General features: G+C 41.7%; 1 long non-coding RNA gene across 1 annotated transcript in view; it reads left to right on the top strand.

Moving 5' to 3' along the window:
• Positions 1-25331, top strand: part of LOC138439408 (uncharacterized) — a 48004-nt gene extending 22673 nt beyond the window's left edge. Inside the window, exon 2 of the long non-coding RNA XR_011256724.1 lies at positions 24936-25331. This is a non-coding gene — a long non-coding RNA (uncharacterized lncRNA). The remainder of the gene's footprint in view (positions 1-24935) is intronic.
• The last annotated feature ends 271 nt before the right edge of the window (positions 25332-25602 follow it).

The following is a 25602-nucleotide window of genomic DNA, read 5'->3' as shown; positions in this document are numbered from 1 at the left end:
CAAAAGAATTAATTCTTTGGCTCTCAGTTTTCTTTACAGTCCAACTCTCACATCCATACATGACTACTGGAAAAACCATAGCTTTGACTCGACAGACCTTTGTCAGCAAAGTAATGTCTCTGCTTTTTAATATGCTGTCTAGGTTGGTCATAGCTTTTCTTCCAAGGAGGAAGCATCTTTTAATTTCATGGCTGCAGTCACCAACTGCAGTGATTTTGGAGCCCAAGAAAAGTCTCTCACCGTTTCCATTGTTTCCCCATCTATTTGCCATGAAGTGATGGGACCACATGCCATGATCTTCGTTTTCTGAATGTTGAGCTTTAAGCCAATTTTTTCACTCTCCTCTTTCACTTTCATCAAGAGGCTTTTTAGTTCCTCTTCACTTTCTGCCATAAGGGTGGTGTCATCTGTATATCTGAGGTTATTGATAATTCTCCCAGCAATCTTGATTCCAGCTTGTGCTTTATCCAGCCCGGCATTTCGCATGATGTACTCTGCATATAAGTTCAATAAGCAGGGTGACCATATACAGCCTTGACGTACTCCTTTCCCAATCTGGAACCAGTCTGTTCTTCCATGTCTGGTTCTAATTGTTGCTTCTTAACCTGCATACAGATTTCTCAGGAGGTAGGTGAAATGGTCTGGTATTCCCACCTCTTGAAGAATTTTCCACAGTTTGTTGTGATCCACACAGTCAAAGCCTTTGATGTAGTCAATATAGCAGAAGTGTATGTTTTTCTGGAATTCTCTTGCCTTTTCTATGAACTGTAAACTACAGTTTTTCTGGAACTGTTGGCAATAACTTTCTGTTGTTTAAGACAGTTTATGGGAGCCCTAGCAATGTAAGACACACGATGTAATAGTTATACTAGAAGCAACGATTGGAAATTTCATGTTTCATCAAAGTCAAGATGTCATCAGTTGGAGGAGGTGTGATAGAGCTTATCTTGCCATGGGTTCAGGGAAGGAGGTCCAGTGTCCTACCTTGATGCAGTAAGGCTGAGCCTGGAAGGTGGCTTGAGGTGAATCCAAGAGCAAGACTGTTACTACTGTACTTCCCATTCTGGCTGTTTCCTGGGTAAAAGCCCTGTAGAGAAGTTCTTTGTTTCATCATGGTACAGGACCAGCAAGTTACAAAACGTCAGGGTGGGATGTTTAAGTCTGATATGATAGTGTAGCTCACAATAGCATCCAAAACTCCTGGTCTTCAAGGTAGTTTTGAAGTAGCAAACAGAGCTGTGGACTAAGAGATGGAGTATGAGTGAGCCTGTGAGCCTGTGAACCTGAAAATTGTGATTGAGATTAAAAGAGTGCTGATAAGCCCTCTGGACTTGATGCTTAGAGGCTAACATGAGGACCAGACATTAGTGAAGGAGTTGGTGAGGAGAGAGACCAGTACCCAAAGATCAGGTGGAAGAAGGTAAGTGTGATGGAGGCCAGAGCAAGCACCGTGTTCCTAAATGCTTGAGCCATGCTGGGCAGAACCCTGGCAAGAAGGATGATTATGGTGTGATATTTTGAATTGACAGTTGTAGCTTGAAATGCTTACTTTTACCCAGAAGTGACTGGGTTTACCTGGAAATAACCTAGATTAAATCTCTGACTTTGGAGGGAATTAGGAGAGAGGTATCTCAAGATAAATTAATTCTGATTAAAATTTATTTGAGAAAGACATATTTGGTTTCATGCATTTTAATTTAGATTAGAGTTTTTTTACACAGAGCATTAATTTTGCTTCTAACCTGTTACCTCCCACATTATATAAGTTTCACTTGCACCAAAAACACTCAGTTATTTGTCTCATCCATTTCCTCTTGGTTTTCTAATCTGTTTTGGATTATAGGCCACTGAGAATGTGATGAAAACTGAGTGCTTTCCTGAGAAAAATGCACATATGCATGTACATATCAAATTTGGCATACAATTTCAGGGACTTCCCAGATACTCTGAAATCCCTCACGTTGTCAAAAATGGGAATAAAACATTGGTTTGTGTTAATAGAAATATATTAATAATTCTGGTTTAAGATGATAGACTTGAGTGCATTCATTTTTTTTCCCCTGCCTTCCTAGGACCCACTGAAATGACAATTAAAGAAATGTAGAAAAAAATGAATCCATGACAGCTCTGAAAATAGGAATGTGTGCCATGGGTAGATAAGAAATTTCATCAAATTTCTGGAAGACAGAAGTGAGATGGGCTTGCATTCTGTTATTTCACATGTACAATGTATAACAGGAATCCATGGCCTAGGTCGCAAGTGGGAAATTGTGTTGGAGTGGGAGCCTTTCTTCATAGAGTCAATAGAATTGTTACATATGGAGGGTGAGTAAACTTTGAGGCAACATCTGGGTGGTTAACTAGAAGGATGTCCTCAGGACATTTTGGCTAAGTAGCTCTTTCCTTTCTTAGGTGTGCACAGGGCAATCTGAATTCTAAGAATTGTTTTCTGAACTTGCAAAAGATTTGCAAAAGGACAGTCCAAGGAATGAAGTTGGAACAAGGCAGCAAGGCAGGCTGATATTTGAAGGAGATCCATGGGATAAAGTGGAGATTCTGGGTAAGAGCTAGAAGGTTAAACAAGAAAGTCATCTCAGACTAGGACGGAAATGCACTTTTCTTTGACAGTGGTGGGGTTTCCAGATCCATCTGCTTGTTTCCTACCGAGATACACTGGAAGGAAGGGCCTCTGTCTACACCAAGGTTCAGTCTGCCTTCACATTCAGAACAAACAGACCTTAACTACGAAAGGAAGTCAGATGTGTTACTCACAGTAGCCCACAAAGTCCTTCACCAGTAAATGAAAATGGTTAACTGAGGACCACCGAATGTCTGAGGGAAATCAACATCATAAAAGGCAAGGAAGAAAATAAACACGTCACCTGAGAGAATGTGAACTTGTAAAAAACAATTCAGGGATTTCACACAGATAAAGCAATGACAGAGAAGACAGGAAAAAGTTCTCAGAAATTAAAAATATAGTTATTGAAAATTTGAAAGCACAGTAAAAATGTCTAAATATTAGAAAGGACACTGATAATTTCCAAATGAGTGAACAGGAAGATAAAGTTAAGAAAATCTTTCAGAATCTAGAGCAAAAAAAGGTGGCAAGATTAAGAGATATGAGAGAAAGACAAAGATATAGTTTGAGAAAGTCTAACATCCATGAATCAAGGCAAATTGGAACTGGTCAAACAAGAGATGGCAAGAGTGAATGTCGACATTCTAGGAATCAGTGAACTAAAATGGACTGGAATGGGAGAATTTAACTCAGATGACCATTATATCTACTACTGCAGGCAAGAATCCCTCAGAAGAAATGGAGTAGCTATCATGGTCAACAAAAGAGTCCGAAATGCAGTACTTGGATGCAATCTCAAAAACAACAGAATGATCTCTGTTCATTTCCAAGGCAAACCATTCAATATAACGGTAATCCAAGTCTATGCCCCAACCAGTAACGCTGAAGAAGCTGAAGTTGAACGGTTTTAAGAAGACCTACAAGACCTTTTAGAACTAACACCCAAAAAAGATGTCCTTTTCATTATAGGGGACTGGAATGCAAAAGTAGGAAGTCAAGAAACACCTGGAGTAACAGACAAATTTGGCCTTGGAATGCAGAATGAAGCAGGGCAAAGACTAATAGAATTTTGCCAAGAAAATGCACTGGTCAGAGCAAACACCCTCTTCCAACAACACAAGAGAAGACTCTACACATGGATATCACCAGATGTTCAACACCGAAATCAGATTGATTATATTCTTTGCAGCCAAAGATGGAGAAGCTCTATACAGTCAACAAAAACAAGACCAGGAGCTGACTGTGGCTCAGATCATGAACTCCTTATTACCAAATTCAGACTCAAATTGAAGAAAATAGGGAAAACCACTAGACCATTTAGGTATGACCTAAATCAAATCCCGTATGATTATACAGTGGAAGTGAGAAATAGATTAAGAGCCTAGATCTGATAGATAGAGTGCCTGATGAACTATGGCATGAGGTTCGTGACATTGTATAGGAGACAGGGATCAAGACCATCCCCATGGAAAAGAAATGCAAAAAAGCAAAATGGCTGTCTGGGGAGGCCTTACAAATAGCTGTGAAAAGAAGAGAGGCAAAAAGCAAAGGAGAAAAGGAAAGATATAAGCATCTGAATGCAGAGTTCCAAAGAATAGCAAGAAGAGATAAGAAAGCCTTCTTCAGCGATCAATGCAAAGAACTAGAGGAAAAGAACAGAATGGGAAAGACTAGAGATCTCTTCAAGAAAATTAGAGATACCAAGGGAACATTTCATGCAAAGATGGGCTCGATAAAGGACAGAAATGGTATGGACCTAACAGAAGCAGAAGATATTAAGAAGAGGTGGCAAGAATACACAGAAGAACTGTACAAAAAAGATCTTTACGACCTGGATAATCATGATGGTGTGATCACTCATCTAGAGCCAGACATCTGGAATGTGAAGTCAAGTGGGCCTTAGCAAGCATCACTATGAACAAAACTAGTGGAGGTGATGGAATTCCAGTTGCTCTGTTTCAAATCCTGAAAGATGATGCTGTGAAAGGGCTGCACTCAATATGCCAGCAAATTTGGAAAACTCAGCAGTGGCCACAGGACTGGAAAAGGTCAGTTTTCATTCCAATCCCAAAGAAAGGCAATGCCAAAGAATGCTCAAACTACCGCACAATTGCACTCATCTCACATGCTAGTGAAGTAATGCTCAAAGTTCTCCAAGCCAGCCTTCAGCAATACGTGAACTGGGAGCTTCCTGATGTTCAAGCTGGTTTTAGAAAAGGCAGAGAAACCAGAGATCAAATTGCCAACGTCCGCTGGATCATGGAAAAAGCAAGAGAGTTCCAGAAAAACATCTATTTCTGCTTTATTGACTATGCCAAAGCCTTTGACTGTGTGCATCACAATAAACTGGAATATTCTGCAAGAGATAGGAATACCAGACTACCTGACCTGCCTCTTGAGAAATCTGTATTCAGGTCAGGAAGCAATAGTTAGAACCAGACATGGAAGAACAGACTGGTTTCAAATAGGAAAAGGAGTACATCAAGGCTGTATATTGTCACCCTGCTTATTTAACTTCTATGCAGAGTACATCATGAGAAACGCTGGACTGGAAGAAACACAAGCTGGAATCAAGATTGCCGTGAGAAATATCAATAACCTCAGATATGCAGATGATACCACCCTTATTGCAGAAAGCTAAGAGGAACTAAAAAGCCTCTTGATGAAAATGAAAGAGGAGAGTGAAAAAGTTGGCTTAGCAACATTCAGAAAACGAAGATCATGGCATCTGGTCCCATCACTTCATGGGAAATAGATGGAGAAACAGTGGAAACAGTGTCAAACTTAATTTTTGGGGCTCCAAAATCACTGCATTGGCATGAAATTAAAAGACGCTTACTCCTTGGAAGAAAAGCTATGACCAACCTAGACAGCATATTGAAAAGCAGAGACATTACTTTGCCGACTAAGGTCCATCTAGTCAAGGCTATGGTTTTTCCAGTAGTCATGTGTGGATGTGAGAGTTGGATTATAAAGAAAGCTGAGTGCCGAAGAATTGATGCTTTTGAACTGTGGTGTTGGAGAAGACTGTTGAGAGTCCCTTGGACAGCAAGGAGATCCAACCAGTCCATTCTGAAGGAGATCAGCCCTGGGATTTCTTTGGAAGGAATGATGCTAAAGCTGAAGGTCCAGTACTTTGACCAGCTCATGCGAAGAGTTGACTCATTGGAAAAGACTCGGATGCTGGGAGGAATTAGGGACAGGAAGAGAAGGGGATGACAGAGGATGAGATGGCTGGATGGCATCACTGACTCGATGGACGTGAGTCTGAGTGAACTCTGGGAGTTGGTGATGGACAGGGAGGCCTGGCGTGCTGCGATTCATGGGGTCACAAAGAGTTGAACACGACTGAGCGACTGAACTGAACATCTATATAACTGATACAAAAAACAATCAAAGAAAAAGTAAACTTTCTCTGAAGAATCAAGTTCTTCAATTAAAAGAGGCCATTGAGTATCAAGGGAGAAAAGATCCAAACCAAGACACATTCTGATGAAATTTTACTATTCTGAGAATGAAGACAAACACTACAGAAGCACAGAAAGAGGAAAAATCAGATTATTTACAAGGAAATGAGAAACAGATTGCATATCATTTCAGTAATCAATGGTAGATGCTAGTATATAATAGAATAATGCTTTCAAAGTTCTAAAGGAGAGTGAACCAAGAATTCTATACCCAGCTGTATTAATTATGGTGTTTTTGACTGTAAGGAACAGAAATAAAACCTTGAGTGCCTTAAACAAGAAGGAAATGTATTATATTACATTATAGGAAGTTCAGAGATAGGATAACACCAGGGTTGGTAAATTAATCAGCTTAATAATGGCAAATAACAGTCAAGATTCCTGGTTCTTCTCATTCTGCTGTGTCATCCTCAGCTTGTTAGCTTTGTACTCAGGCTGGTTCCTTTCTGTTGACAAGATGTCCAGTCATTCCAAGCTTCACATCCAGAAACAACAATCTCCAGAGGAAGATGAGAATGTTTCTTGTTCAGAAGCTCCAACAGTCTTTCCTTCATGTTTTGACCAAAATTTTATCACACACTTATTCTAAAACTAATCATTAGGTAATAGGATAGCCATAATTGATTTAGACCGGTCAGGAAGTGCCCCTGGTGGATACATGGAGAAGGAGGATACCTTGCATAAGAGAAGAGTCTATTGAGAAAAGTGTGGGAGTGGAAGCTTGTGAATATTGTGAGATGTACTAGTGCACCAGATCTTGGTTTCCAGACTAAAATACATTATGGAAAATTTGTTTATTATGGTTTGATCACTTGAAGCAAATGGGGAATGGAAAGACTATGGAAACATCTAGCAATGACTATGGAAACATCTAGCAATGAGCCAATGATATTTCCTAGTTGGTAAACTTTCACTTTTACCCTGTGGTGACCTTAAAGCTATCTGAGTAAAATAATTTTATAGAAAAATATCTAGATCTGGAAATTCCTAGGAAAATAATAAAAAATAAGTTAGTTATGAAAGACGATACCCTACTTCCAAATCATTCCTGTTGAACCAGCCAAGAAAAGATCATAGGCATTTGACACCGTGTCACATTTCCCACTCTAAGCTAGAAGCAAGAGCGTTGAATTTCAGTTACCTCTGATGATTGTGCAGTTTAGCTAATAGTCTTTTAACTTTTAAACACTGGAGAATGCCTCAAGAGGAAGTTTTCTCAGATGCATGGTGCATTCAATTGATGGCAAAGCTTTCTACACTCAGCACCTCAACTACTGATTCATAGTGTGCTTCTAACAATTCACTCTTTCTTAATATTGGCTGAAAAATCAAAAGGAGCAACTTCAGAAAGATACACTGTGGCACCAATACTGGGACCTCAGGTGAGGTGCTACAGTACCAGTCCTCCAGTCTTCCATGGTAAATAGAAACCTCTTGCATTCATAAAGACAGCCTCTCACTTGAATCTTTACAAAATAAAGGAAGGCTGTGCACCCCCAAGGTTTGTGCTGGGACTTGCTTGATTCATTTATCATTCAACAAATATATGAGGGTCTACTATGTGCCTGACACTATTCCAGGCTCTCCTGATAGGTGAAACAAACTATAGTCATGCAACTTACTTTTTAGACAGTGTATTAAAAAGCAGAGACATTGCTTTGCCTACAAGGTCCATATAGTCAAAGCTATGGTTTTTCTAGTATTCATGTACAGATGTGAGAGCTAGACAATAAAAAAGGCTGAGCACTGAAAAACTGATGCCTTTGAACTGTAGAGAAGACTCTTGAGAGTCCCTTGGGCAGCAAGGAGATCAAACTAGTCAATCGTAAAGGAAATCAAGCCTGAATATTCATTGGAAGGACTGATGCTGAAGCTGATGCTCTGGTACTTTGGCCACCTGATGCAAAGAGCTGACTCATTGGCAAAGACCCTGATGCTGGGAAAGATTGAAGGCGGGAAGAGAAGGGACGACAGAGGATGAGATGGTTGGATGGCATCACTGACTCAATGGACATGAGTTTGAGCAAACTGTGGGAGATGGTGAAGGACAGGGAAGCCTGTTGTGCTGCAGTCCATGGACAGAACTGAGCAACTGAACAACAACATACAGAAAACCCTATATAGTAATAAGGAAATGTTTTGTTCTTTGGAAGGAGATAAGAACTTTGGGACATGTAGAGCAGGGTGAGGGGAATCAGAGGTACAGGGTAGGCCTCATTGAGAAGGTGACATTGGAGTCAAGTGCTGTAGGGGTTTGGGTGGAGAGGGCAGTTCTCCAGCAAAGGGAATGGCCAGGAGAGAGGCCCTAAGTTGGGAGCATCCAGAACAGCAAGGAGGACTGTGGTGGGGAGGTTTCTCTTCCTCCCTAAAACAGGTACTGTTGGAGGTAAAGACTCTAGAACTATATATGACAGACATGCTGGCAGATAAAGCTAATACTTGAAACAAAGGGTTTCTCAGATGGTGCTAGTGGCAAAGAACCTGCCTGCCAATACAAGAGACATAAGAGACACAGGTTTGATCCCTGGGCTGGGAAGATCCCCTGGAGGAGGGCATGACAACCCACTTCAGTATTCTTGCCTGGAGAATCCCATGGACAGAGGAGCCTCACGGGCTACAGTCCATAAGGCTGCAAACAGTCGGACATGACTGAAGCAACTTAGTACATTGCACATGTTTGCTAAGTGAATCACCATATTGGTGCATCAGGAATTGCAGATTACTGGGCTCCATCCCCAAGGTTTCTGAGCCAGTGGGTCTGGGTGGAGGGCTCCAGAATTTGCCTTTCTAGAAAGTTCCCAGGTGTGCTGATGCTGCTTCTTTCGTCACCATGCTTAGAGAACCACTGCTCCATGGACAAAGGGATTTCTCTAATAGTGAAGGCTGCAGTATGTTTTAGGTATAACCTCTTGATGATATGTTTAGGGATATATCTTTCACATGAATAAAGTCAGTACCTCGGTAGTTTGTACAGTGATATGTTGTGAAACTCAGTGGGTCATCTGGCCAAACCATTTGCCTTTTGGGCAATCATTCTTACCATTTTAGGGCATCCCAGGTGGCACATGGTAAAGAACCCATCTGCCAGTGCAGGAGATGCAAGAGCCGTGAGTTCAATCCCTGGGTCAGGAAGATCCCCTGGAGTAGGAAATGGCAACTGGGACTCCAGTATTTGCGCCTGGAAAACTCCATGGACAGAGGAGCCTGGCAGACTACAGTCTATAGGGTCGCAAAGAGCTGGGCACGACTGAGCATGATAACATGACAACCCCATTTTTATTAACGAGGCAGTCAAGATCCAGAGAGGTTATGGCTTGCCCAAGTCACACACTTAAGTTTTAAGATAGAAGTTGCTTATGCAAAAGTAATGAAAATTAAAGTCCTCCCTGCCTTGTTTCTAGAACCAGGAGATGCAAACCTGCTTAAGGTTTGCTTTGTAGTTGGGGAAGGGACACATTTTGGTTTTAACGGAGAAAACCACAGCTCCAAAACCCCTGCTTTCTCTTTGCCACATTTTTAGGCCTGGAATGCACTTCAGGCTCTGCTTGTTTGGATCTCGTGTTCTTCTGGATTTCTCCCTTGGTCCTGGGGTTCATATCCTAGGTTTACTTCTCTGTCCTCCTTGGCTGCGCCCTGGGGCCTGTCTCTTCTCTTGCTTGTCGTCCTCTCTGTGAAGGATGTCCTCTGGCTAGGAGGAGTGGCCAGGCTGTATCCTATGACGGGCCTCATCAGCGCTGATAGTATGGAGAGGAAGCCTGCCGCACAGGATGCCTTGTCACTCTGCCCTGTGTTTGTGCCCAACCTGGGATATTGTCATTGATTTGTCCCTTTTCTGGTGGCAAGATTTGTGAGACAGAAAAATCACATATTTAACAGCAGTTTCAGTTCAGTTCAGTTCAGTTCAGTCACTCAGTCGTGTCCGACTCTTTGTGACCCCATGAACCACAGCACACCAGGCTTCCCTGTCCATCACCAACTCCCAGAGTTTACCCAAACTCATGTACATTGAGTTGGTGATGCCATCCAACCATCTCATCTTCTGTCGTCCCCTTCTCCTGCTGCCCCCAATCCCTCCCAGCAAAAGGGTCTTTTCAAATGAGTCAGCTTTTTGCATCAGGGCCAAAATATTGGAGTTTCAGCTTTAACATCAGCCCTTCCAAAGAACACCCAGGACTGATCTCCTTTAGGATGGACTGGTTGGATCTCCTCGCAGTCCAAGGGACTCTCAAGAGTCTTCTCCAACACCACAGTTCAAAAGCATCAATTCTTTGGCACTCAGCTTTCTTTATAATCCAACTCTCACATCCATACATGACTACTGGAAAAACCATAGCCTTGACTAGAGGGACCTTTGTTGACAAAGTAATGTCTCTGCTTTTTAATATGCTGTCTAGGTTGGTCATAACTTTCCTTTCAAGGGGTAAGTGTCTTTTAATTTCATGGCTGCAGTCACCATCTGCAGTGATTTTGGACCCCCCCCCCCCCAAATAAAGTCAGCCACTGTTCCACTGTTTCTCCATCTATTTGGTGTGAAGTGATGGGACTGGATACCATGATCTTCATTTTCTGAATGTTGAGCTTTAAGCCAACTTTTTCACTCTCAACTTTCACTTTCATCAAGAGGCTTTTTAGTTCCTCTTCACTTTCTGCCATAAGGGTGGTGTCATCTGCATATCTGAGGTTCTTGATATTTCTCCTGGCAATCTTGTTTCCAGCTTGTGTTTCTTCCAGCCCAGCATCTCTCATGTACTCTGCATAGAAGTTAAATAAGCAGGGTGACAATATACAGCCTTGGTGTACTCCTTTTCCTATTTGGAACCAGTCTGTTGTTCCATGTCCAGTTCTAACTGTTGCTTCCTGACCTGCATATAGGTTTCTGAAGGGGCAGGTCAGGTGGTCTGGTATTCCCATCTTTTTCAGAATTTTCCACAGTTTATTGTGATCCACACAATCAAAGGCTTTGGCATAGTCAATGAAGCAGAAATAGATGTTTTTCTGGAACTCTTTTGCTTTTTCAATGATCCAATGAATGTTGGCAATTTGATCTCTGCTTCCTCTGCCTTTTCTAAAACAGCAGTTTAATTTAACTGAAATCTCAAGTTTACGTCTGCCCAATACATGACAGAGGTTTTTTTCTCTCCTGTGCTCTTGAGGTGCTGAAGGTGACACTTTTTACCCTAAAAAGACATTTGCCCATTGAATCAGTCCCTTTACTTCCTTGAACCTTAGGTTCCTTGTCAGCAAAGCAAGAAACATGATCTTTCTTTAGAAAGGAGACGTTTGAAGGTTCTGGGGCACCATGGCTTGGTTCCCTGCCAATCTGGGTAGCCTCAGGGGAGGGGCAAGATTTCAGGATCTGTGCCAGGAAGGAGTGCCTGACAGATTCGCTTCCCAGAGCGGGTTCTCTTCCATCGCCTTCGCCCTCTCTCTGAATCCACTGGCATCAAGGGTATGTCAACAAGGAGCCCTTTGCTGAATTAAGCACAGTGTGCTTGGCAGAGGGGCTCAGAAGACAACGAGGACTCACTTACACTATGTGTTCTTTTCTCCCCTTTTGTATCACATTATCTTTGATAAACCATTTATTTATTTACTTTTATTGATGTATAGTTGATGTACAATATTATGTTTCAGGTGTACAACTGAGTGATTTACAAGTTTTACAGGTTATCCTTCGTCTGTAGTTATTATAAAATATTGGCTATGTTCCCGGTGCTTACAATATATTTTTATAGCTTATTTATTTTATACATACTAGTTGGCACTTCTTTTTGTATTCAGTTCAGTTCAGTTGCTCAGTCTTGTCTGACTCTTTGTGACCTCATGGACTGCAGCATGCCAGGCTTCCCTGTAAATCACCAACTCCCAGAGCTTGCTTAGACTCATGTCCATCGAGTAGGTGATGCCATCCAACCAACTCATCCTCTGTCGTCCCCTTCTCCTTCCGACTTCAATTAAAAAAAATATTTTTAGCTGCACTGGGTCTTTGTTGCTGCATGTAGGCTTTCTCTAGTTGCAGTGGTGAGTGGGGCCTGCTCCTCATTGCTGTGTGCAGGCTTTGTGGTGGCCTCTCTTGTTGCAGAGCATGGGCTCTGGGTTGCATGGGCTTCCGTAGGTGCAGCTTATGGGCTCAGGAGTTTTGGTGCATGGGCATAGTTGCCTTGAGGCATGTGGGATCTTCCTGGACCAGGGATCGAACCTGTGTCCCCTGCACTGGTGGGCAGATTCGCAACCACTGGACTACCAGGGAAGTCCCTAGCTGGTACTTGTCAATCTCCTACCTCTGTCTTGCTCCTCCCCCTTCCCTCTCTACGTTGTTAATGGCTAGTTTATTCTCTATATCTGTAAGCCTGTTTAGACGCCAACTATGATTTCTGTATAGATCACTAACATTAAAAAATTAAAATATTAGTTTGTGGTTAGGAAAAAAACCTCCAAATCTCTGGAAGGCAATAATGAATGATACTGTTAAAATCTGCAATCTCCTCACCCATGATAAGGACTTCTCAGGTGGTGGTGGTGGTAAAGAGTCTGCCTGTCAATACAGGAGACATAAAAGACGTGGGTTTGATCCCTGGGTCGGGAAGATCCCTTGGAGGAGGGCATGGCAACCCACTCGAGTATTCTTGCCTGGAGAGTCCCATGGACAGGGCAGCCTATCAGGCTGCAGTCCATAAGGTCACAAAGAGTTGGACACAAATGATGTGACTTAGCACATACCCCTACCCATGATAAAAATCTCTTAACAAATTAGCAATAAATGGGAATTTCCTGTTGTGGTAAAGAGTATGTACTAAAACCCTCTAGCAAACATTTTCCTTAGTGATGGGATCAGAAATGTTACAAGAAAGCCTGCTGCCCACCAATTCTATTCAACATTTTACTGGAGGGCCTACCCAGTAAAATAAAACCAGGAAAAGAATTAGGGACTCCCCATGTTCCAGTGGTTAAGACTGTGCACTTGCAATGCAGGGGCCATAGGTTAGATCCCTGATTGGGAAATTAAGATCCCATATGCTGCATGGCATCACCAAAAAATAAATAAAAAGAAAAAAGTTAAAAAGAATTAAAAGGCACGAATATTGGAAAGGAAGCATAAAGACCCCCATTATTTCCAGATAATATAATGTATGTTTAGATAATTCAAAAGAATTATAGAACTTTATCAAAGTTACTGATACAAGGATAATATTTTAAAAATCAATTATATTTCTGTATGCAAGCCTTGAATAAATACAAGTTGAATTTAATAAACAGTATCATTTACAATGGTGTCAAAACCATAATGTAGTTGGTCATAAATCTAATAAAAGATATACAAAATCTCTATATGAAATTACTGTAAGCATTATTGAAATAAAGAAAACCTAGATAAATGGAGGGTTAGACCATGTTCACAGATTATAAAGTCAGTATTTTAAAGATGTCAACTCCACATTGATCTACAGGTTTTTGTTGTTTGTTGTTTGGTTGCTGAGTTCTGTCTGACTCTTTTGCGACCCCGTGGATTGTAGCCTGTCAGGCTCCTCTGTCCATGGGATCTCCCAGGCAAGAATACTGGAGTGGGTTGCCGTTTTCTCCTTTAGGGGATCTTCCCAACCAAGAGATGGAACCCACCTCTCTGCATTGGTAGGAGGATTCTTTACCACTGAGTCACCAGGAAAGCCCCATCTATAGGTGTAGTGCAGTTATAATTTTTAAAAAGAGCTGCATTTTGTAATGGAAACTGACAAGCTTATTCTAATATTTATATAAAAGTAGCCAAGGCAGTCTTGAAGAAGAACAAAGTTGGAGTAATTACCCTGCTGGGTATTGTGCATGCCTGCATGCTAAGTCGTTTCAGTTGTGTCCCACTCTGCGACCCTATGGGCCATAGCCTGCCAGGTTCCTCTGTCTGTGGCATTGATTCTCCAAACAAGAATACTGGAGTAGGTTGACATGCCCTCCTCCAGGGGATATTCCCAACCCCTGCATCGAACCTGCATCTCTTAGGTCTTCTGCATTGTCAGATGGGATCTTTACCACTAGCACAACGTGGGAAGTCCTGTGCTAGGTATCTAGATCTATTTTAAAGCTATAGTATGGCACTAGAAAAGACACAGAAACCATTGAAACAGAATGGTTCAGAGCTAGACTGACACACAAAGGATCACCTGGCTTTTTGACAAAACTGACGCTCAAGTGTGGTGGGGAATGGCAGTCTTTTCAGTAAATGGTGCTGGGTCATTCACAATCCACGGTATCTACCTACCTGCCTACCTATCAGTCTATATGGTTGATGTGTACTATGACAATCCAGATTAATTACAGTTTTATATATGAAAGGCAAAGGAAAACATCTTTATGACCTGACAGTAAGCAAAGATAAGTAAACAGGACACAAAATATATTAACCGTGATAGGAAATGTTAACTTCATTACGAGTAAGAACATCTGTTCATTAAAAGACACCATTAAGAGAATGAAAATGTAATCCTCAGAGTAGGAGAAGATAACATATATTTGACAAAGGATTTGCAACAAGGATATATAAAGAACTACACATCAATAAAGAAAGATAGAAAACCATGGAAATATGGCCAAAATTATTGAACAAGAACTTCAAAATAAGGGCTTTCCCCATGGCCGGTAGACATTAAGAAAGGTGCTCAATGGCATCAGTCATCAAGGAAATTCAAATACCCATGTACCCGCTCATGTTTAAAATTTTAAAAAGCCAAATAACAGCTAGTGTTGGCAAAGATGCAGAACATGTAGAACTCTCATATACCATTGGTGAGAGCATATAATAAATTGGCACAACCATTTTGAAAATCCCTTTGGTGATATCTACCAAAACTTAATATATGCATATTATTCTATGACCAAGCAATTACATCCCTAGATACATATCCAACAGAAGTGTGGACATCTGTTCAACAAAATATAAGTACAAGAAGATTTTTAATAACTCCAAACTGGAAGCCACCCAAATTTCCTTAAACATTAGGATGGATAAATAATTTGTGGCACAGAAAATTTGCACTTTCATCTTAGGATCTAAATAAGTATCTTTCTTGTTTTCACTGTCCTGCCACCATGTGTGAGCAAAATGCCAGAATCAGGGAGCCTCCAGACCTTGACCAGGCAGAAGGAGGGCCCCTGTTATGGCCCATGGCTCAATCTGCTGTATGAGTGCATGGGCAGGGTGGGCGGGGAAGACCTGCAGCCGGAATGATATCTGAACACTTTCCATCTGGACTGCAGGCTTGTTTGTAGCAAAGGGGCATTCTTGGGGTATAACTGATCCATGGAGTCAGTTCACAGGTCTGGAGCTTCCTACACCACAGCAGGTCCCAGTGGACTGGTGGTCAACATGGTGGTGCCCAGCTGTGGCCTGGTCTCTATATTTAAAGCACCCCTAGTTGATTTTATGGGCTTCCCTGGTGGCTCAGACAGTAAAGAATCTGCCTGCAGTTCAGGAGACCTTGGTTCAATACCTGGAAGATCCCTTGCAGAAGGGACTGGCTACCCACTCCAGTATTCTTGCCTGGGGAATTCCATGGACACAGGAGCCTGGCAGGCTACAGTCCATGGGGTTGCAAAGAGTCACACACGACTGAGTGACTAACACACGAACACAGGTGCTTTTAAGGGGCAGCCAGAATTGAGAGCATAGTAATAACGGGGAACCTGACTGCCTTTTGCAGACCTCTCTCAGGGCCAGTCTTCATGTTTTCTGGCACTGGGCAGGTAGGGGGATATCCCAGTGAGTGAGGCTGTCACGTGAACAGACAGGTAAAACTCCCTGACAGGTGTGATTTGCATCCCTTTGTGACTGATGTAGCCAGTAGGAGTCTGAGCCGTGAGAGGGCCCTCTGGTTACCTTGACTGCTGGGCCATCTGGGTCTGGCTCACCAAAGTCTCTGTTCAGAAGGTGTCTGTTGAGAGGAGCTGCAGTGGGCGGCAGGGGCGGAGGAGGTAATTTGGTCTCATCTTGGCAAGACGTCCTCTGAATCAACAGGCGGTACTCAGACAGTTGCTGATTGTCACATTGTGTGTCTGATGCTTTTCGTTTTTTTTTTTTTTTTTAAACATAAAGAACTACTGTTTCTAAAGAGAACTGGAAATCAACCAGAAAAGTGTGCATTTAAAGCTTGTCTAGAGGGGGGAGACACTTTTTGCAATTTGGCTGTTTTTAGTGCATATGAACAGAGGCGTGGGTACCCACCTATCACACTGCGTGCAGGTCACATGCTGGAGAGCATCCTGGAGACCCCCTGCCCGGCCCGGGTTAGTCCTCTAGTTAATGGATTGTGAGAACATTCCAGGGGGTCCTGGGAAGGAGGCCAGGTTAGGGTGTGCAATGGTGGGTCAGTTAAGAGATTTAGGTAATGGCTATTTACTAAACAGTGAAAAATATCTGGGCTTCCCTGGTGGTTCAATGGTAAAGAATCCGCCTACAATGCAGGAGATGCAGGTTCGATCCCTGGGTGGGGAAGATCCCCTGAAGAAGGAAATGGCAACGCACACCAGTATTCTTGCCTGGGAAACCCCATGGACAGAGGAACCTGGTGGGCTACAGTCCATGGGGTTGCAAAGAGTTGGATACAACTTAGAGACTAAACAACAGTAACAAATTCAGTATTTTACCAACTGTATGCTTGTCAGGTGCATACTGTCCAGATCCCAGGTCTGCTTGTAAAAGATGCTAGAAACTCTAGTTAGCCTCAGCTAGAATGTGAAGCAGATCGGGGCTAGGTGGAAAGTATTATGAGGGTGTGGCCGTATCTGTCTGGTCATTGTCCTATGTCCTCAGAACCTAGCCCATGGCCGCCACATAATAGGTGCTCAATAAATGCATACTTGATCTTGGAACCTAGTCTCTCTGCCCTTGTGACTCTCCTAATAATAGGGACCACAATATTCAAGGAACACTATTGCACGTGGCAATGAGCTGCCTTGGGTCCTGTGTAAAAAGGCTATCCGTACATGCGAGGCTGCGTTTGTGGGCCCAGCATCTGTGGCAGGGAGAGGATGTCTTCATGCCTTTGGTGTAGGAGGAGCCTTACTCTGGATTAGTTACAGCAGATTGCTTCCAGCCTCTCTTGACAGTGTGTCCTGGTGTCCTAGCCAGCGCTGGGACCATGCCCATAGGTTCATGCTGTGGAGCTGACAGTTCTGTGTCTAGATTATGTTATTACATCTGCTTGCTTGTTCTCTTGTAGATTACTTGTTTCAGTGTAGTATTCATCACTGTTTTTTTTTCTTTCTGTCCCCTGGATCTTCATTTTTACCTTACTTGAGTGGGGTGACTCTAGGGTTGGGATTAACAGCATGGACTCTGGAGCTGGACTGCCTGGGCTCATATCCAGGTGTGTATGAGTGTGGCCTCTCTCTGATTTGGCTTCCCCATCCAGGATGGAAATAATAATAGATCCAGCCTCGTGGATCATTGAAAGTATTACTGTATGTAACACACTTAGGACAGGGCCTGGCACATGTAAAGGGACATATTGAGACAGGCTGGGACCTGAGGCCAGGGACCCTTTCCTGCAGTGGGGCAATGCTTGCATCAGGACGGATGTCTCCTCTAGCAACAAATACAAAGAAACTATAAGAAACTAAAAAGAACCATGTGCCCCTGCAGTTGGGGCAAAGTATGGACAACATGTTAGAAAAAGACCAAAAAAAAACCTTCAGCTCCCGCTTCTGAAAAGCCAGGAGCAAAACCAGGGTGTCAGGAGCAAAAGCAGCAGTCTGTGTATGCCTGCTGCACTCAACACCATATAAGGGTGGGCAAACCACCTAAGCCAGTCCTCTGGCCTGACCCCTGATACACTGCTACTTTTACCCCATTTAAGGAACCAGCTCACTCTGACTCAGAGAGCCAGCAAGCAAGGGAACCTGCTACTTGTTTTCATTCCCCTGTGCTGTGGCAGAAGCCCCAGTAAACCCTTGCCTGAATTTCTTATCTGGCCTCTTATCAATTTCTGCTGATGGGGGAAGGCCAGGAACCCTGGCTGGTAACAGTATGAATGCTTGTTCAATCTCTGATCTGATTTAAATGACCATATTTAAAATATTCTAACCTAAGACACAAGAGCTGGACACAGATATCTCTTATACTTGGGGGTGTGGTTAGGGAGTGATTGGATCCTTTGGTTCTCCATTTTGCAATTTAGTGAAGCTTTCTATTTTGAGTATTTCATGAAAATCTTTGTCAGGGGAGTTGTTTAGGTGCTAGCTTGAGTGTGTCTTTAGTATACCTCTCAGTAGCATGTATTGTAGGAGAGCCACCATCCACCAGCAGTGAGGCACACTCACACTCAAGTCTGGGGGGCTGTGAAGATATTTGAGAAGGAAGAAATCCTCCCAAATATCTGGGAGATAGACTATGATGGTTAAAGCTGCTATGTGCCAGACATACTCTCCCGTCCTTCTCTTCTTCCATTGGGAAGCTGCTCCCTCACTTCATGGGTCCTGGTGGGGCTGACTATGAAGGTGACATACACCGCCTCCGACTCTCACGTGGGGCATGTGACCTACAGTTGGCCCATTCTTCCAGTCATGGTGGGTGGTTTTAGGGCTGGGTCACAAAGATGCCTCCCTGAGACTCTTCTACCAGATACAGGGAGGAAAACTGTTCTCTTCACTTGTGCCAGTAAGTGGTAAGGATGTTGGCCTGGGGCTGCTAGAAATTCTCTGTCCTGTGAAATGGGAAGAGTCCATTTACAGCAGTAAAGAATGGAGCTAGTCTGCAGAGAGAAGCAGGAACAAGCAGAACAGAGAAAGACTGAAACAGGAGCATCATATAAGCACCTAGATCAAGCTTTACCTGAACCAGTCAGCTCACTAAACTTCTCAATATGTGAGTTAATAAATTCCTATTTTTTGCTAGTTTGAACTGAGTTCCTGTTAACTGCCTTTAGAATAACCCCATCTAGCAGAGTTCAGAAATGTTTGAAGACGCTAGATTTTCTAGAGTGCCCTGACACAGACTCATAAGAAAACACTGAAAAAAAAAAAAAAAAGGATGGATCAAATTGCTGTCTGGTCTGACTTTCTTGACAACTGAAGAGTGGGTCACCAGGGCATTTCTTCTGTGACTTGATCACTATCCTTACTGAATGTCACAACTAACTCTGTGCTTTCCATTGCGTTCCCTGTCCTTTGGAGTGAGTTCCTGTTGACTTCTGTTTCTTGATAGCTAAGGTCACCATTCACAGGTCCACTCAAATGCTTCTTTTCTGACACAGTCTCTGATCCTGCTAGTCAGATCCCTTTTCTTTCTTCTCTGAGTTCTAATTTTTCTCTATCTATCTCAACTTGCATTATGTTTTAATGAATTTTCCATATGTCCCATTTGTCCTCTGGAGTTTTCCTGGCTTTGAGATTCTGATGGGACTGCCTTGAATGCCCACTGATGTGGGGAGGGGGGAATGCTGATAAGATCCTTGGGTGGGATTGCTGGGGAGGTACTCATAAAAAATCCACCTGTATCTCCCTCCAGCACTTTTATGAGTTAATTTTTATGTTTACCTTTTTGCTCCAATTCTAATTTCTTTTGAATTCAGGGGCTTTAAAAATTATTATGGAGGATTTTTACTTTTTTGTTTAGTTGGTTTATGTTTTCTAAATTTTCTACCATGAGCATGTGTTGCTTTTATAATTAGACAAGAGTATTAAAAACATGAAAAATGATTCCCAATTATGTAGATGAGATCAAAATAAGAGTGGCAAAATAGCCTGAGGGAAGTGCTAAGGACAGCTTGTTTGATCCTCTAGCAATCTTCTTGTACTGCAGGAGTCATAAGAAAACCATTTATGAGCTAATGCTTGATTATTTCAAATATTTCAGGTGGTTTTGAATGGTCAGACCTCAGACAAGGGTTTATGATCTTATTTTCAACTATTAGCTTTGGCATCTAACACTCTCTAATGTAGATGCTCAACTTTACACTTGACAGAACTAAGCCATATACCAACTACTTAATTCTCAGGATGATTAATATCTGCTGGGCAGTATACATTCACTTAAGGCAGAAGACAGAGGCCTATTTGCAATACTTAGCATTCTCAAAGAATACATAAAATTGAGCAAAAACCATGAAGTCAAGAGGGTATACATTTTGCTTGATCTCCCCTTCTCATTTGTGTGAAATAGCCAGGATCAAAAGTGGAAGGAAACAGTGATACTCCATTTAATGGGGCAAAATTCAGTGTCCTGTCTCCTGAAGGTACAATAGTGAGACAAAAATCATTGAATCCCGTACTTAATTTAGAGAAAATTAAGACAGAATAAAGACTTTTTTGATATGAAATGTGAACTGAATGTATTATGTTCATTATTTTTATGGTATACTGACTTTCCTTTTAAACATTAGTCTTATATTTTACCCCATTGCTAATCCTTATTTTTAATAGACAGGCTTTTGACACCCTTAGGAGCATTTTGTTCACTGAAGTTAAGCCAGAGGACCTTAGGATATTTTACAAACACATCCACTGAAATTGCTGACTTCTCCAGTTTTGACAATTTACTAAACTGATACAACAGGTAGTTCAATTTAGCTGCTGTAAGGAGAGCAATTGTTTAGCACAGTTTGATATTTAACACTGCAGCTTAACCATAAAAAATACAATTTATGCTAATATGTTCTATTCAGGCCTGTTTCCAACAAAGCCTACAATTTAGCCACTTCGAGTTCTCACAACTGCTGTTTACTAATAATGCTTGATTTCAACAGCAAAAAACATTCCTTCAATTCAAACACATGGGAAACTCGTATTTTGAAGGAAGTTAATCATTTGGTGATTCTTTAATCCTTATGTTGAAAGTTGCTTGTAATTGTCACATCTCCTGTTTTCTTTCTTCGTGTGATATTATGTTTTGGACCCTCACAGAATCAAAACAAGTACAGCGTGTTCAGAGTTTATGTAAGGGATGCATTCTGAAAGCACTCCCATAATTCAAAACTCACACAGTTCAAGTCTGATTCTTACAGAGGAATACATTTAAACTAGGATTTGCTTGACTATGCATAAAGAGCAGAGGGATTAACTGTTTTATATGATGCTATTTAAAATTACCCCAAACTGCAACTGCACTGTGTATCTTTCGCCTTCTCTCACATGTCTGTGGAATCGTCAGATTGTCCATCTCTTTGCTGCTGCTGAGTGAAGAAAGTAATGGAGCTCCTCCCTGCCCAGGAAGCATGGAGCCGCCACACAAGGGTGGTGGTGGGATCTTAAAGACATGCCGTAGAGTCTTTGGCACTCTTTCCATTGAGAGGCTGGTCTGTGCCCCTTCCTCTTGAATCGGGACCAGCTGTGGTTGCTTTGATTACTAGGGTAGAGCAGGAGGGACACAGTGTGACGTCCAGTGTGTAGTAGGCAGAATAATGCCCTTCCCCCATCCCGTTGTAGATGTTCATGTCCTAATTAGTCCCTAGAATCTGTGAATATGTTGCCTTATTCACAGAATGGGCTTTGTCAGTGTGAGGAAGGATTTTGAGATTATCCTGGTGGACCCAGTGTAATCACAAGGGTCCTTATGAGAGGGGGGCAAGAGTGTTAGAGGTAAAAAGAGATTTGAAGATGCTATGCTGCTGGCTTTGCAGGTGGTGGAAGGGGCCATGGGCCAAGGGATGCAGGTGGTCTCTAGAAGGTGGAAGAGGCAAGGGGACAAATTCTCCCCTAGAGTCTTCAGAAGAAATTCAGCTCTGCAAGAACCTCAGTTTTAGCTTAGTGAGATCCGTTTGGGACTTCCGACCTCTGAAACTATAACCCAGAAATTATAATCTCTCTCATCTTTCATTAAACCCACCTCCATCTTTCCTTTTGCTTAAGCTAAAGCCTTTGATACTTACATATTTTGAATGATGTATGTGTCTGCTCTTGTGTATGTATCTATATCTATATATTGAGATCAAGTTTCATTTGGTATTTGAATTATATATCTCATATATCTTTTCCAAATTTCTTTATAATTATTTTGCAAATAGCATACATACTGCAGTTTTTTTTACGTTCAATCTGACAGTCTGAATTTTAGCTGGAATATTTAGCTCATGTATATTTAATTTTATCTCAGATCTGTTTAGGTTTACATCTCTTATTTGGGCTTGCTATTTTTTTCTACCTATTTCTATATTTTGTTTCCTTTCCTTTCTTGCCTCATTTTGGTTAGTGGCTCAGGTGATAAAGAATCTGCCTGCAGTGCAGGAGACCCAGGTGTGATCCCTGGGTTGGGACGATCCCCTGGAGAAGGGAATGGCAATCCACTCCAATATTCTTGCCTGGATAACCCCATGGACAGAAGAGCCTGGTGGGCTACAGTCCACGGGGCCACTCAGTCCAGACATGACTGAGTGACTAGCACTTTAACTTTGACTTTCATAACATTCCATTTTTTTCCCCTTTCCTGGTTCTGAATATAGGCACTCCATTTATATTCTTTTAGTGATTCCTCATGAAGTTATAACATACACGTTTCACTCATCAAAGCCTAAAATTGATTAATAAATTTCTTTATTCTCTTGAATGGTACACTGACCTCAGAACCTTTTAATTTCATTTACCTCCCTCTTGATTATAAATCATGTTATCATGCATTTTTCTCCTTAAAAAAACCAAGAATTTTTTTTAGTTTTAGGCAAATCGTGTTAATTTAGATTTATTTATATCTTTGTTACTTTTTCAGCTTTCCTTCTGTTTTGTTGCTCACATCTTTTACCTGGGGTTACCCTTCTTCTCAGAAAAACATCATTTAGAATTTCTTTTAGTGAATAACTCTTCGTAGCAAATTCTCTCAGTTCTTGTTTGAAAAAGCCTTTGCTTTGCTCTCATTTTATTAGTTTACTTACTTAGCAGTTTTTGGTTGTGTGGATCCCTGTTGCTGCATGTGGGCTTTCTCTAGTTCAGTGAGCAGGTGCCACTCTCCAGTTGTGCAAGGGCTTCTCACTGCCCTGGCTTCTCCTGTTGCAGAGCAGACTCTGGAGCATGGGCTCAGTAGTTGGGGCTGCTGCTGCTGCTGCTGCTAAGTCACTTCAGTCGTGTCCGACTCTGTCCGACCCCATAGATGGCAGCCCACCAGGCTCCCCGTCCCTGGGATTCTCCAGGCAAGAACACTGGAGTGGGTTGCCACTTCCTTCTCCAATGCATGAAAGTGAAAAGTGAAAGGGAAGTCGCTCAGCCGTGTCCGACCCTCAGCGACCCCATGGACTGCAGCCCACCAGGCTCCTCTGTCCATGGGATTTTCCAGGCAAGAGTACTAGAGTGGGGTGCTATTGCCTTCTCCACAGTAGGTGGGGCACACAGGCTTATTTGCTCTGTGTGGAATCTTCCCAGAGCCAGGGATGGAACCCGTGTTCCCTGCATTGGCAGGTGGATTCCTATCCACTGTACCACTAGGCAAGTCCACTCCTATTTTAAAAAGGTATTTTCAGTGAGGCTATATTTCTAGATGGGCAATTGTTTCCTCTTACACTGAAAATGTCATTCCATTGTCTTTGACCCCCATGGTTGTTACTGGGAAGACAACTGCCAGTCTTTCAAAGTAATCATATTTAAGATGGCTATATTTAAGATGTTTTCTTTGTCTTAATCTTATGAAGTTACACTATGATGTATCTGGTGGTGGATTTATTTTCAGACTGTGTTTCATTGAACCCTTTGAATCTGTGATTGTTCATTTGTTCTGCAAAATTCCCAGTAATTCTCTTGAAATATTACTTTTACCCCATTCTCTCTTCTCTACCTAGGACTTGAAATGAATTCATGTAGGACTGTATCCTCTCTATATTTTAATATCTTCTCTGTATTTTCTCTCTTTGCAGTATTTTGGGTAGTTTCTTTGGGCTTTTTCACTAATCTCTCTCCAACAATGTCTAATCCAATGTTAAACCCAGACACTGATCTTTTGTGCTTTTTTTTTTCTTTTATTTTAGAGATTCTCTTTAGTTATTTTCCAACTCTTTCGTGTCATTTCCAGATTCTTGTTCCCTGCAGATATTGTCAGACTTGTGCTTTATTTCTTTAAACAAAGTAAGCATGATTGTTGTATACTTTGCTTTTCATAATTGTAATAATGATAATCTTGGCTTATGTGTTTCTGCTGATGTTGTCTGCTTATAATATATTATTTACTAAGGTGCTTTGGTGAATTTTTTTGTGAGTTTCTCATTGTCCTTTAAAAAATTGTTTGTGGGAATCCTTTGAAATGAAGATGCTCTTCTCCAGAGAGATTTTTTTTTTGTTTGTTTCTCTCAGGTGCCTAGGATTATTCCTGCTCCAATATAATTTAAAAATAAATTTACAGCTTGATTTTTTTGGGGATAGGATCCTACACAGGGGAAATACATTTTGGCAGTGAATTCTTGCAAGTACTGCTTTTTCTCTTTCTCTAGTTCTCCTTTCCACTAATTTCTTAACTCTCCACAGAGCTCTGCTCAAATATCACATCAGTGGAGCCTTCCCTAACCACTCAATATAAAATACTATTCTTGGGACGTCCCTGGTGGTCCAGTGGCTAAGACTTCATTCTCCCAATGCAGGGGACCCCAGTTCAATCCCTGGTCAGGGAACTAGATCCCACATGCGTCAACTAAAGATCTCACATGTCACAGTGAAGGCTGAGAATCCCATGAGCTGCCACTAAGACCCCGTGCAGCTAAATAAATAAATAAAAATAATAAAATATTTAAAAATTAGGTTGGTGCAAAAATAATTGCAGTTTTTACATTATTGAAATTTGCCTGTGATATTGGAGTACATTCTAAAATACTTTCTAAAATGTGGTTATTCTAACCACATTCTAGAATGTGGTTATGTTATATATCATTTTAATGCACATTTCTCGCTTTATGTTTTTTTTGCTAATGAGTTATTACTTATATTTGTTTTAGACTATGGAAATGATGTTAGACAAAAAGCAAATTCAAGCGACTTTCTTATTCGAGTTCAAAATGGGTCATAAAGCAGCGGAGACAACTTTGCAACATCAACAACGTGTCTGGCCCAGGAACTGCTAACGAATGAACAGTGCAGTGCTGGTTCAAGAAGTTTTGCAAAGAGATGAGAGCCTTGAAGATGAAGAACAGAGTGGCCGGCCGTTGGAAGTTGACAACAAATTTAGAGGCTCTCGAAGCTGATCCTCTTACAATTACGCAAGAGGTTGCTGAAGAACTCAGTGTTGATGATTCTATGGTTATTTGGCATTTGAAGTAAATTGGAAAGGTGAAAACGTTCAATAAGAGGGTGCCTCATGAGCTGACCACAAATAAAAAATTCATCGTTTTGAAGTGTCATCTTCTCTTATTCTGTACAACAACAATGAACAATTTCTTGATCAGATTGTGACATGTGATGAAAAGTGGATTTTAGGTGACAATCAGTGACAACTGTCTCAACGGTTGGACTGAAAAGAAGCTTTAAAACACTCTCTAAAGCCAAACTTGCACCTAAAAAGGTCATGGTCACTGTTTGGTGGGCTGCTGCCCGTTTGATCCGCGACAGCTTTCTGCATCCCAGCGAAACCATTACACCTGAGAAGTGTGCTCAGCAAATTGATGA

The sequence above is a fragment of the Ovis canadensis genome, chromosome 1, assembly GCF_042477335.2.
Source record: "Ovis canadensis isolate MfBH-ARS-UI-01 breed Bighorn chromosome 1, ARS-UI_OviCan_v2, whole genome shotgun sequence".
In the NCBI taxonomy this organism is placed as follows: domain Eukaryota; kingdom Metazoa; phylum Chordata; class Mammalia; order Artiodactyla; family Bovidae; genus Ovis; species Ovis canadensis.
This window is presented reverse-complemented; position numbering and strand designations above follow the sequence as displayed.